The sequence below is a fragment of the Zonotrichia leucophrys genome, chromosome 11, assembly GCF_028769735.1.
Source record: "Zonotrichia leucophrys gambelii isolate GWCS_2022_RI chromosome 11, RI_Zleu_2.0, whole genome shotgun sequence".
Classification (NCBI taxonomy): Eukaryota; Metazoa; Chordata; class Aves; order Passeriformes; family Passerellidae; genus Zonotrichia; species Zonotrichia leucophrys.
Window position 1 is genome coordinate 7382761 of NC_088181.1, and position 13065 is coordinate 7395825.

Sequence of the window (13065 nt, forward strand, 5' to 3'; positions counted from 1 at the left end):
CAGAAGTGAGCCAGACCATCTCTACCACTTGACCTGTCAGGCCCTGTGTACCTGCAGAGAAACAACATTCATAATGAGTGCCAGGAACAAAGTGATTGGTTTTTCCATTTTCCATTTCCTGAGCAGCCTCACTGTAGCAACCTTCACTCAGCTTAAATAACTTACTGTTATGCAGCTTTAGACATCAAGAAAATCTAGCCAAGCTTTATGCAAGCAGACATCGCTTCCCCATCAGGGACATGGTGGTCAAACATCTCCGGTGCCAGGCTCACTCTCTGCTGGTGGCACAGACAGGCAGGGCAGAAGGTATTTCATTCACATGATGCTCAGTCCCTGATGGGGATGGCTTTGACAGCCAAACACTGCTGTTTGTAGGAGAGCTGAATGCCAGCACAGCCTGCAGCCTGAGCAGAGTCACTCTAGGGCCAGATTCCACAGCAGCTCCCACAGCCATCCACATTCTCTTTTGAGCTGCAGCTGCATGGTGTGCGTGCAGCCAGCCCCATTACTCATGCAGAGCAAGGAGCTGCTTCAGAAGCACCAGCAGCTGCTCAGGGAAAATGCTCCTCAGCACCACCCAACTGCAGCACGGGACAATCCAGAGAGCAGCAGCCCCCTTTCCTCCCATCACCCTGCCTAGAGCAGCAACAGGCCCCTGACCTGCCTCTCCCTTATCCAGGCTTTATGCTCCAGACTTGCCCACTGCTGGCAGCCAGGAGGGGTGTGCAGAGGCAGAGGACATGTCAGATTTTGGTGGGAATCTGCATTTGTCCTTGATGCAGAGGTTTTTCTATTTCCTGGAGGTGGAAGCATTTCAAGGCAAAATGAATCCCCAAGCCCAGCAGATCTGCACAGCAGGGACAGATGGCCTATTCTGCTGTGGGGTTTTGTGCTGCCCCCTCCAGCTGGACATAAACCAACACAAGCCCCTTCCAGCTCTGCCCAGAGCAAGGGCTGGCCATCCTTCTGGGCTAAGAAAGGGCACATCTCACCTCTCTGGCTGTGCAGGTCAATGGGTGATCCCCACTGAAGGCTGCATGCTGGCTGCCATTTGCTTGATGGGAAAAGTTGAACTCAAAAGACACACAGGGCTGTCCAAGAGGGTGCTGAGAGCAATGTTCAGGAGAGGGACATCCAGCAGGCCTGCCTGGACTCTACAGGAACCAGTCAGGAAGGCAGATGCCCTGTGAAGGCCTTATCGACTAATTTCCACGCACAGATAGGAGAGAGAGAAAAGAGACTTCTTTTATTTCCTAGAAATTCTTCTGATCTGCATGTGATTACTGTGAGGAGGGATCAGGGCTGCAAAGCACACAGGACAGCAGCCCCACCACCTCTCATCTTCATATGGTCTCTGTCTGTTCTTGGCAAGGACACCAGGGCTGAGCAGAAATGACTCTCAATCTTGATGGCATTTCCTTCCATCACCAGTGCCTGTCACAGGCCAGCAAATAGCTCAGCTTTGTTCCCTGCACAATGGAGCAGCCCTCCACATCCTGCAGCTTTGCTTGGTAACATGCTAAGTGACCACCAAGGCTTTCTCCAGTCACATCATCTGCTTCAACTGCCCCTTTTTGCACATAAATGGCAATCCTCTCCAGGGACCAAGTGTGCCCCCATCCTCCTGCAGGCAGGGCTATTGCTGTCACCTGTCTCCCAGTAAGGCTGCAAACAACACTCAGCCAAGCCAGGATACAGCCCTGTGGATGAGGGGCTTTTGGAGAGCAGGCAGCCCCACAGCTTCCCTGCAGAGCTGCAAGAGCTGCTCAGATAAAAGGAGGCACCTGTGCACAGGAAAGCTGAAACCTTCCCAACCATGTCTGGAACCAGGCAGGAAAGAGCCTGTACCTCAGCTTTTGATCTTTACAGGCAAGTTGTTACTGAACCTCTCAATTACAGGATTAAAGACAAATGTGCTTCCTGCATACGCCTGACTGATCTATCCTGCAACAGCATCAGCAACAGGTTGGTCCTGCCAGGCTGCCCAGGGCTCTCAGGGAGCTGCCATGCTGAAAGGAAAAGCCAGGGACTTCACTGGATTATGGTGCAACCATCAAACCCATCATCCTCTGCTGGTCTTCTGGTCATTTCACCATGGACAAGGCTTGCAGCACATTGAGGAGCTCCTGGAGTCTGTTGGGTTTGGCACCACTCAAGTACCATCTGCAAACACAGGCCCAGAGAAGTTGCTCAGCCCTGGCTCAGGGCACACTGCCAGCACTGAAAGCCTTCCAGGGGTCCTGGATCCTCACCTGAGCCACTACTCAGAAATTACACCTCCCCAAACCAAACCCATCACAAACCTATCAGGTTCCTTGCATACTCAAGGTTAAGTGACCTCTAAGACACCTTCTGGGTAGCCAAAAGAAGGAGCAGGCACTGTGCATCTCACATATATGCCAGAAGGGGCAATTTCAGGGGCCTGCCTTTGTCCAAACCTCCTTAATCCCTTCCTGTGAGATGATGATAGTACCTATAATTCCTTTACAAATAGCAAACTGAATGTCTGAATAGGCAGAGGTGGGCAGATCAATTTTCTGCAGAGGAAAAATGCACCCAGGTAGGTAACTGACTTTGCTGTGAGAAGGTTTCCTTTGGAATCTCAAGTGCCTGCACAGTGCATCTTGAGACAGTCAAGATAGCCCTGGTGGGAGCAACAATACAGGCAGGAATGGAATCATGCTTGTGGGTATGATGACTGAAGCACAGCAACAAGACAAACCAAGTTTCTCACTCTTCTGTGCTGATGTCCCAGGACTGGAAGCCCCCACCTGCCTTGTTCTCTACAGCTCAGAGAGGGGGAAGCAGCACAGCAGCTGAGAACACTGCCCAGGACAGCAGAAAAGGAACTGATATAAACAAGCCCTGATCCAACTTGGTGCAGCTCCTGCACCCAGGCTGGGCTCCACTCTCCTGCTTCTCAGTGAGACACAACTGACTGTAGGTCTCTGTGGAAAGAAACAACTACACAGCCCTCCATTACCAGACCTCCTCTCACCACCATTGTACTCTTTTTAAATCCCCTTAACTTCAGCTGTGAGCTTTAAGAGCAAAATGAGGTTAGCTTGCAGCAAAAGAGGCAAAACTGGTGCAGCCAGAAAAATTAAAAGCATCACAGGTACTGCTGTGAACTAAACAAAGCACTTCCCAGCCTATGCAGGGTGTCACACAGGCTCTGAATCCTGCAGCTGCTCTGCTGGCCACCCACAGCCTTGGTACTGACCCAAGTGCAGCTCAGACACAGCCTGCAGCACTCCCAGCACAGGGGTAAAGAGTGACAGGGACTCACCAGAACACCATTCCAAAGTAAATGCAGCTCAACTGCAAGAAAATGCTACTGCCATTGCTGATGTTTACTTGGGCCTATTCCCTCTAAAGTCCAACAAGGCTTTAGGTTGATTTGAGAAGTGACTCCTGCTCACAGCACTGGTATGTCCCTTGTCACAGGCTGCTGCATGCACAGTGGTAGCAGGGACCCATGGCTGGAGACTGCTTTATATGCTGACAGTTCAGAAGGACCACGATTAAAAAGCTATTTTACATCAAAATATACTGAAATCAAAATTACCCAGGCTTACCTTACTTACCACAAGAACTGTCAGCTGGCAAATGGTGACAAGACTAACTCAGAGACCAAGCAGCTTCAGCAGAGAGTGGTCAGCTCACCACACACTTGGATCTGCCTTAGGCTTTCCTCAGGCTCCCACCTACCAGTACTAACAGCACCCGTGAAGAAAGGAGCAGGGAAAGAGCAAAACTTCAGGATCTGCAGATGTTTCCTTGGCAAGTCTATCTGTTGGTTAAAAACAGACTTCATCCTACCTTCCCATCTGTCCACAGGGAGTCCATACCCTGGCTGTGCCCAGCTCTGTGCTGTACATCATCCCCTACAGCCAGACTGAGGCAGGGCCCTGCTTCAGTGCATCATCTCAGCTCTGATTATTCACAAGCAAATGCTGCTAGCCTAAATACCAGATTGGGGGGCCTGGTAACCAGAGACAAGGCAGAGGGGGAAGGGGCCGTGCTTCACACGAGAACTACTGAAGTGTGCAGAGAACATCCTGACTGGGCACAAGCCAGATACCCCTTCACAGTGCAAAAAACAGGGAGAGAAAGCATTCCAACTGACCCCAAATTCTAACAAAAATGCAAAGTAAACCACCACCCAACATATAAGAGCTATGGAGCAAATACTGATCCCTCCTAAACATTGTGATGTTTTTCCACATCTCTAAGAGCCCAAGCCCCTGTTCACTTCTACCAAGATCTGCAGCTCCATGAGCAGGCAGCTCCACTCACACACAAGAAACCATGTAATTTCAGAGCACAAGCATTTCAGCAAAGCCACCAAGTTAGAAGCAATCCCTCCTCTATGCAGAGGTTTGCTGTTACTCTCCTATCCTTCTGCAGCAGTCAACTTTTCCAAACTGCCTTTGCAGCCCTGTCTGTGATTCATTAGCAGCACAAACCAAACTAATCAAAACTGTGTCCTACATGGGATGTAGCTGGTAAAAGCTCAGCTTTAAAGACTAAGAAAAAGACTCAAGCTCTTGAAATGAAGAGCTAAACTATTTCTGAGCTGCTGTGTAGCTCAGACAGCCTCCCCTCCTCCAAGGGAGAACAGACCACTGAAATCTTTAGTTTGCCTAAAACTAGCTGCTAAGGAAAATAAACTTTAAATCCTGTATTTGCATTTCTGCCAGTTACCAAGTGCCAGCTGCTGAACAAACAGTGTGGGAGGGCAAAGGATGAGAGATGAGCACAAACTAGAAACTCCTTGGATTTAAGCATAAGAAAGGAGAAGAAGCAGATACCCCACAGCTGGGCAGGAAAGAACAACAAGGGGTCAGGGAAGCAGCACCTGTCAGGGTTGGTCTGGGCATGCCACAGTCCATGTACCATCAAAGGCTGCTCATTAGAGCAACGTGCTTGGCCATCCTTTTGCAGCAGCTCTCTTGAACAATGCTCAAAAATCCCTCAATTTGCCCTCTGGGCAGCCAGGCATGACAAGTCCAGGAGAGCCTAATTACAGGCAAATATAATTGGCTAAAATAAGATTGCACATGATTTCTGCTCTCTTGACGACAGCACGAGGACCCAAAGGGCAAATGTGGCTCTGTGTGCTGGAGCTGCCGTGCAGGACGCGCGCTCGCCCTGCTCTTCTCTCACTGCTGCCACTGCCAGGCAGCACCCAGGGGGGTCAATTAGAAACAGGGTGACTCACCTGGTGAATCATGAGCAGCTACAATAATAACCCCTGCTTCACAGCAATTCTGAGATTCCACAAGAGCAGCCTGTGCCAGTTTCACCATAAATCTGTGTACAGCCACACACGTACATGTGTATGACATGTGTGTGTATATTTACTCGTGTATGTATGTACAAAATTACTCCCTAGGTAGCAGGGCAGCAAGTGGCAGATCTGCTTTCTTCAAAGCTCCAGTTTCTCATGACTGTAGCTTTAGGTAGATTCTGCACTGATTATTCTCCCCCTACTCTTCTGTCTCACTACAGAGATTTTCTCAATATTTAAAAGCTCCCAAGTCCAGAGGATCAGGGGCCAAGTCTGCTCCCAGTAAAACCAGAAACTTCAATGTTTGCCTTTGCTGCAAACCAGCCTCTTCACATTTGAGGCACTGCCCATTTTTTCAGCAGCTTTGTTCACCAATGAGCCAAGAGCCTCATGCTACCAGCCAAGCTCAAGATCAAGCTACAGCGAGATGTGTGAGTCACCAAAGCTGGAGCTGGCAACTTGCACAACAGCAACAAATTACCCTTTCAGAGACTAATGTCACCTCCAAAGGTTTTTTGCATGCTTTGCTTTTACATCTGTCCCGACAGTCACATCATCACACTGCTCAAATACCCCACTGTAATATCACCCCACAGGCAAGTGTGGACAGACTGGACTGTGGTGGGTGTCTCTCCTCTGCCCTGGCTCCCTCTGATGAGGTTCCTCATGCTCCATGCTGGGGATTGCAAAACCTCCAGTATGCCCTTGGGCCTGCATGGAGAAATGGGGTGCTTTCTCTGTAGTCTTCATTTCACATCCTTTCCCCTGTGACAAGCTGAGCCAAATTCTGCTTAACTATAGCATGATGAGTTGGGATCTCTCTGCACTGCACTTTGGGTGCTTGTGCCCAGGGAGATGTGGAGCTGAAACTGGATCCAGACATCCAGCACGTTCACTGGCTCTCTCCTCTGCAGGGGGACTGACAATGCTGGAAAGAGCTCCTTGTTTAAGAGCACACCAAGATGTACTTGGAGGGTGCAAGGCCCTGCAGAGCAGCCGGTGCCTGGGAGAGCCCTGTCCATATGTCCAGGGCTTTGATATGCAGATTGAGCCATTGTGAGCTTCAGTTCCATCTGTACACTGAGGGGAGCTTCATGACCAGATTGCTTGAACAGATCTATTTAACTCCCATGACTAAAGGGAATTCCAGCCTCCAGGAGGATCCCAGCATCCAGATGGATGCCAGCACACAGAAATTCAGAAAATCTGTCACCCTGTGCAGATTCTATCCCAAGATTAGAGGGGAAAAAAGTACCCAAACTTTGCACTGCACACATGCACAAGGCTGGGCCCAGCTGAAGGGAAATCTCTGCTGGCATCAGATCTCACACTTTAAGAACACACATTCCCCTTGCACCTCAGTTCCAGTGTGAGCTGAGAAATCCCTAAACCTGCTGGGTGGAAATGTTGTTTCCCTACCATGACTGACTGGCTCCCAGTGTGGTGACCCTGAAGGAGCTTTGAACACACCTGACAGAGGCCCAGGTCTTAGAAATAACTGTCAATTTATGCTCATGGCAGCCAAGGACACAGAGGAATTTTTACACAGAGGTGCTCTGACAATCAAGGCTGAAGGTGGTTTCAGCATTACTCCCTGCATACATGCAGTGGCAGAACATGCTGGCACTCCTTGGGTCAGGGAAGGCACATGGAGGGCACATACCCCACATCCCAACATGTGCCACACACTGGCTGGCTCCCTCAGACTGTTCCTGCTGTGTCCTCCACAGAGGGGAACTGGGCCAGCACGGCAGGAGGGAGAAGGACCCCAGATGAATCAAGGCTTTGCCTCTCTGCACATGTCACAAACACAGCACAGAGCTCATTCTGCACTAAAGCACTGCCTGAGGTGCTGGAACAGGTGCTCAAAAGCGTCTTAACCCAAGAACCTCTCACCTTCAACTGCAAATTGCACTTGGATTTAGCACATGACAAAAACCTAATTAATTCACTGCTGCTGCCCTGCAACACTGAGGGACAAATGAGTCTCACACCTATGTTGTGCAACCAGAAAGGAGCACTGAGTGCTGCTGCTAACTACTATTTAGCTTTTGCCTCCTGCCACAGAGCTTGCCAGGGCTACTGCTGTACTGCCCATTTGACCATACAGTTTTTGCTGAAACATAGCAGAAAATAACTCTAGCACCAGCAGAGCTAACAGTGATTTACTGAAGAATTCATAAGACAGAACAGATTCCAAATCACTAATTTTGCAAGACAGAAAAATCTGATCTGTAACAGATCAGATTTAAGTGTTCAGGACTTCTTGTTTGTACAAGAGGGCTATCTCCAAGGCAAAGCAGAAACTTTCTAATGCATGAATACACTTTGACAGGAAAGTAAACACTAGGCTCTTTTTAACCTTGCAGGAAGATTTCTCCAGCAAAAACCTGGCAGGAAGGAGAGGGGAGAAATTTCACACATTAACCTTGCATGAACTCTGCCAGAGGATCGATTTTCCTTGAGGCTCATTCCCCCAACTGCTTCAGGCTGTGCATGAAAAAGGACACCCCTGAAATAGGAGAACAAATCAGACTAGATGTCTGTCTAGGGGCACGACTTTACAGGCATAACTGAGGAAGGAGAGAGAAAGAGAGATGAGACAGCTGCTGTCAGACAATGCTGCAGCCAGACAACAGTGGCTTCCCCTAAAACAGCACAGTAACTATTCCCCTCCCATGCCTTTTGGATCTCCTTTCATCATCCTGAGAACTTGCATCAGTAACAAGATCAAAACTGTTATTTGGAAATGTTATGCAGAAAAGCAAAGACAATCTCTGCACAGAGGTGTAGAGAGAATAGTGCATGTTAAGTCCCAGGGACTTTATTACAAACCACAGCAAAATCTCATTTGCTCCAAGCTGCTGTGGGGTAAAACCATGATCTGACCTGTGCAGAACTGCTGGCAGCATCATGGAACAGGGACCTAGGTCTCTGTTTACAGTAAGCTACAGTAAGGACACACTAAATGTCTTTTTTTCCACTTTGGTGCTGAGTTCTACTCTGTGTTTCTCCAAGCACATTCCCAGAGCAGGGAATCATAGCACTCTTTCAGTAAAATTACTTCTCAGACTCTGCCAAACAGCCTGCTACAAAAAAAATCACACTTTCAGGTTGCAGACACCAGGATCCTTTCCAGCTTCCCACAGATCAGCATTCACAACCCTCCTTTTTTCACCAAAGGCTAAGAAAAAAAATCATCAATAATTTATCACCTGGAAGGGACTTTTTTCCCCTCTAAAAGATCATCTGCAAAATTGTATCTGGTACATAATCAGAAAGGAAACACAGCAGAAAACTAGGTATCAGCAGGTCTCTGTTCTGAAACTTTTGAGGAGAAGTCAGAGATAACATTTGTGGAAGGCCACTTATTTAGCATACTCTGGATATCTGCTGACAAATCTAAGATCAGATCCATCTCTAAAAGCTGGGAGTGCTGTGCCAGCAGTTCTCAGTCACCTGGGGGGCAGGAACCCAGCAAACCTTGGAACAGACCAGGAGAGCAGCCCCTTCCTGTGCTGTGTACAATATCTGACAGAAGTCCCGGAGGCTGAGAGGTACCACCTGCCCTGCACAAACATCCAGTCTGTCTGCAGCAACTTCTAGCTGCAGGGAAATTAAGCCCACTGAAATAATCATGCAATTAACTTCTAATAAAGAGAAAGAGGGAGTTCTAATAAAGAGAAAGTCTGCTCTGCTACAGACAGCACAGCCCTGGGATTCAGGGGGACCAGGCAAAGATGCCCACAGCCCACGGGGCTCTGTCTGAGCGCACAAAAGCCGCACACAAAGCGCTCTGATTCACCCTGGATGCACAGACAAGCACAAGCAACCCAGTGAAAAGCCTTCTCTACATTGTTTCAAACAACATCAGCACAGCTCACACGTCAGCCGGCACTTGGTACTTACAGGAGGGTTTGCTGTGTCCGTCTGCTGCTGCCCGAGCCGGGATGGGGCGACTGAGACTTGCAGGGAAAGGTGCATGGAGATGTGAGAGAGAAGAGCGATGGGAAGAAGGGCCCCGGCCCCTCTTCGGGCCCCAGAGCAGCAACACTTGCTCACGGGATGGAGCGAGAAAAGGCTGGCATTCCTACAGCAGCAAGGACAATGGGGAGGGATGAGGAGGCACTGCCATAATCAAATGCAGGCCAGCTGGCCCTCCCCCAGGAAGGGCAGGCACCTCCTTCACTTGCCAAAGGCTTTGTTTTCTAAGCCACAAAGAACAAAGTGGCTGAGGAGGAGAGCACAGGAGAACCCACTGTGGGGGCAGGTCCTTCCAGAAGCACAGGTAACCCATTCCTGGAGATGTAAACACAGATGGAGAGGGGCTGGGCAATATTCTGCCCACTCCAAGCAGAAGTCAGAAGGAGCAGCTCCTTGAGTGCAGCAAAAAAAAAAGACAACTGAGGAATAAGAATCAGCAGAGGCTGATGGTCAGGGGTCCTTTGAGGGAAAAGATCCAAGGGAAACAGAGAACACCACTGAAGGAATCACTTGTGGAACAGAGCCCCAAGAAATCCCAAGAAATGGGAAACCCTACCATTTCTCAACCCACCTTGCCCCAACAATCCTCAGCAGTGAGAACTCAAGCTGAACAACTTCCCGCAGAAAGCAAACATAAGGAAAGGGCTCAAGCTGGAAGAGACCTACCAGCTGTGTCAGGGCAATGACCACACTTTCCCTGAGCACCAGTGAGGCACCATCTTGCACAACATCCTGAGAAGCAGGAAAAAGCCCCCGGAGCTGCCTCAGGCCCTCCTGTAATGATACAGGTAGTTCAGCTCTGGGCACCACATCACCACACAGCCACAGGGTATGCAGGTGCTGATGGGACACTGCTCCTTCTGGTTGGGTCAGTGTTTTCTTCCACTTGTACCAGCAAGGATCATGCACCTTCACTCCTGACCTTCAGCAGGACTGGCTGTCATCCCAGACCTGGTAGAGACTGTCCTGTGTGCTCTGGCTCACTGGACATGCTGCTGCAAGTAAGGTGCTCTGTTCTGACAGGGCACATTTCAAACATGCAGTCCAGGTAACCTGCACTTCACTTATGGTAAAGTCAACAACATGGGATATAAGAGTGTTCTGGGAAATAATTCACCCAGAGAGAGCTTGAGGAAGGAAAAAATATGAAGGCTAATGAGATAAACAAGGAGAGGAAGACTTGCTGGGGCTGCTCCTGGTGTACGTATGGCAGTGTTACTGGATACTGGGGACTGTCCTGCAGGAATCCCAGAACAAAACAGACATCAATGCTTTTGGTGCACCATCCATGCCCTTGCTTGTTCAGCTGCTCAGTTTTTCCCCAAAGCACTGTATGGTGCCAGATCCCAGCAGAGTCTTGGAACTGAGTAAACAAGGGACAGTGGCCAAACCAGGCTTGAAGCTACAGGGAGATGGCAGGACCCCGAATATACCCACACTGACTTTGTGGGACTGAAAAACAATCCTCCAGCCCACAGTCAGGGGTGGGGAAAGCAGCTTCCTTCACTGTTCTCCTGCCTCAGCCCAACCATCATCCACCCCCCTGTCAGGCACCAAGGGCTCCTGCCACAAAGGAAGCGGGGACAAATGGAAACATCCAGCTTGGCACCAGTCATGTCTTTGGGGAGGGAACCCTGCCAGCCCATGTGCAAGCTCCATGTGGTCTGGCCCAGCTCAGGCTGCCTCATTGCAAGGAGCTCTGACAGGCCTTCAGGAACTGCCAAGCAGTGAAAAAAACCAGTACAGCATCCTGATGGGGCATATGGGGTTATGCTGTCCTGTCCCACGGCCTGTCCAGCACCCACAGCCCTACAGAACACCTGCCCACCACAGGCAGGAGGGCCAGCACAACACGCCTGCCATTCCCAGCAGGCAGAGAGGTACGTGAGGGATGAACACCAGGATCCCCATGGTGGGTGCTCCACTCCTTTGGCACAGGCTGAGATGTTTGGAGCGCTGAGCTTGCCAGCTCATTTCCATAGTGTACATTGCTTACGCATCCTTGGGCTTCTTCCCCAAATCCTGGGGTTTGGCACTCGGCAGGCTCTTTACGAGAAGGAATATCAAGGACATGGCTTGTTGTAGACTCCTGCTGTAGATATGCCCTCAGATATTAGGGCAGAGACAAGGGAGTTAGGCAGGCACTGACAAGATCAATGCAGGAGGGTCAAAAGCAGCTCAGTATCAGAAGAGAGTGAAATCAGTTTAGATAAGATCTTCTGCTTATCCCCCACCTCCCAGACCACACCACTAACTTTGCTTTGGGAAGGCAGAAAGCATTCTGGAGATCAAGATCAAACTCAGGCACTGAAAGAACTTTCATGCTGTGCAGCAATTTCTGCACTGATCCTACAGCTGCAGGATGTATCCCCCTCCACTCCTTGTTTCAGTTGGCCACTGGTTCACAATACACACACAGTATATTTACACCACCAGAATTGTTTATAACTCTACTGAAACCAGTGAGATCAAAATCCTCCTCCCTCCCTGAGCCAGCTGCCTCTCCTCCACACAAAGCAGTGTGAAAACACACTATGCCACTATCATTTTGTTTGCACTGGGGCCATGCAGCATGAAAGGCACAACCAAGAGGGCTGCTGCTGCTGCCAAGGACTGCATCCTGGAGTTTTCATCCACCAAAAAAGCTGCAATGCCCTCAGAAAATTAATGGGCCACTGTTGGGGTCTACGTAGCATTTGTGTCTCTAGAAATGAACCAGGCTCTGAAAAGGCTTTGAAGCTGTGGAGGAACACACTGCTATAGAGTCATGTCCCACTATCCTGGCAGCCCAAGAGCCACCAGCACAATGTAACTTCCATGCCAGAACAGAGCACTGAGCAGCCTGGAAGCTTTGGGGAGTCCTCAGAACACCTTGGAGAACCTGAAGAAGCTCCAAGACAGCTGGAGAGGGACTTTGGACAAGGGCATGGAGTGACAGGACAAGAGAGAATGGCTTCAAACTGACAGAGGGCAGGGTTAGATTGGATATCAGGAATAAATTCTGCCCTGTGAGGGTGGTGAGGCCCTGGCACAGGCTGTCCAGAGAAGCTGTGGCTGTCCTGTTCCTGTAAGTGTTCAAGGCCAGGATGGGGGTTGGTAGCAACCTGGTCTAGTGGGTGGCATCCCTGCCTGTAGCAGGGAAGCTGGAACTGGATGATTCCTTTAAAATCCCTTCAAGCTCAACCCATTGTTTGGTTCTGTGATCATGTGCTACAGTCCACATTTGTGCTCCAGAGACTTCCAGCTCTGCCTGGAAGGGTTCACATACAACCAATGTTTGGCTTGGCTGCAGAATTGTCAGTATGCCAAACAAGGCTTGGTGCTTTTGTGTGCCTCAATTTATCAAAAAAACATGAGAAAACCCTTCCCAGGATCCTTCCCACGATCCCCCATGATGGCAAGGGGTGTTCAAGTACCAGAGCAGCCCCTGAACATCTCTGATCAGTGAGGCAGAAAAGCACAGGTTCTTGCCATTCTCCTATGGCACAGGAGGCAATTCTCTCTCCATTGGGATGAAAAAAAAATTACATATTTCTACAGCACAAGAGGATCCTCCACCTGCACAGCAAACTGCAGAGATGAGCCAGAGCAGACCTGCAGAGCATCACCAAACAAACTCAATCCTCATTGCCCTGACAGCAGTGCTCTGGGCTGTTTTCTCCACTTTCCTGCCTCACACAGGATGCTTTTCCATGTTTTCATGTTTAGCTGATTTTCCTCCCTCCTCCCTTGAGCACTTCTGGCTGCCAAGGCAGCTCAGAGACAGCAACTAAGTGGCACCTACATCT

The 13065-nt window shown here is 49.7% G+C and overlaps 1 protein-coding gene across 3 annotated transcripts in view; it reads right to left on the minus strand.

The window, feature by feature from the left end:
• Nucleotides 1-13065, minus strand: part of PLEKHG4 (pleckstrin homology and RhoGEF domain containing G4) — an 84250-nt gene that overhangs the window by 12284 nt on the left and 58901 nt on the right. The gene's annotated exons all lie outside the window — the stretch shown is intronic.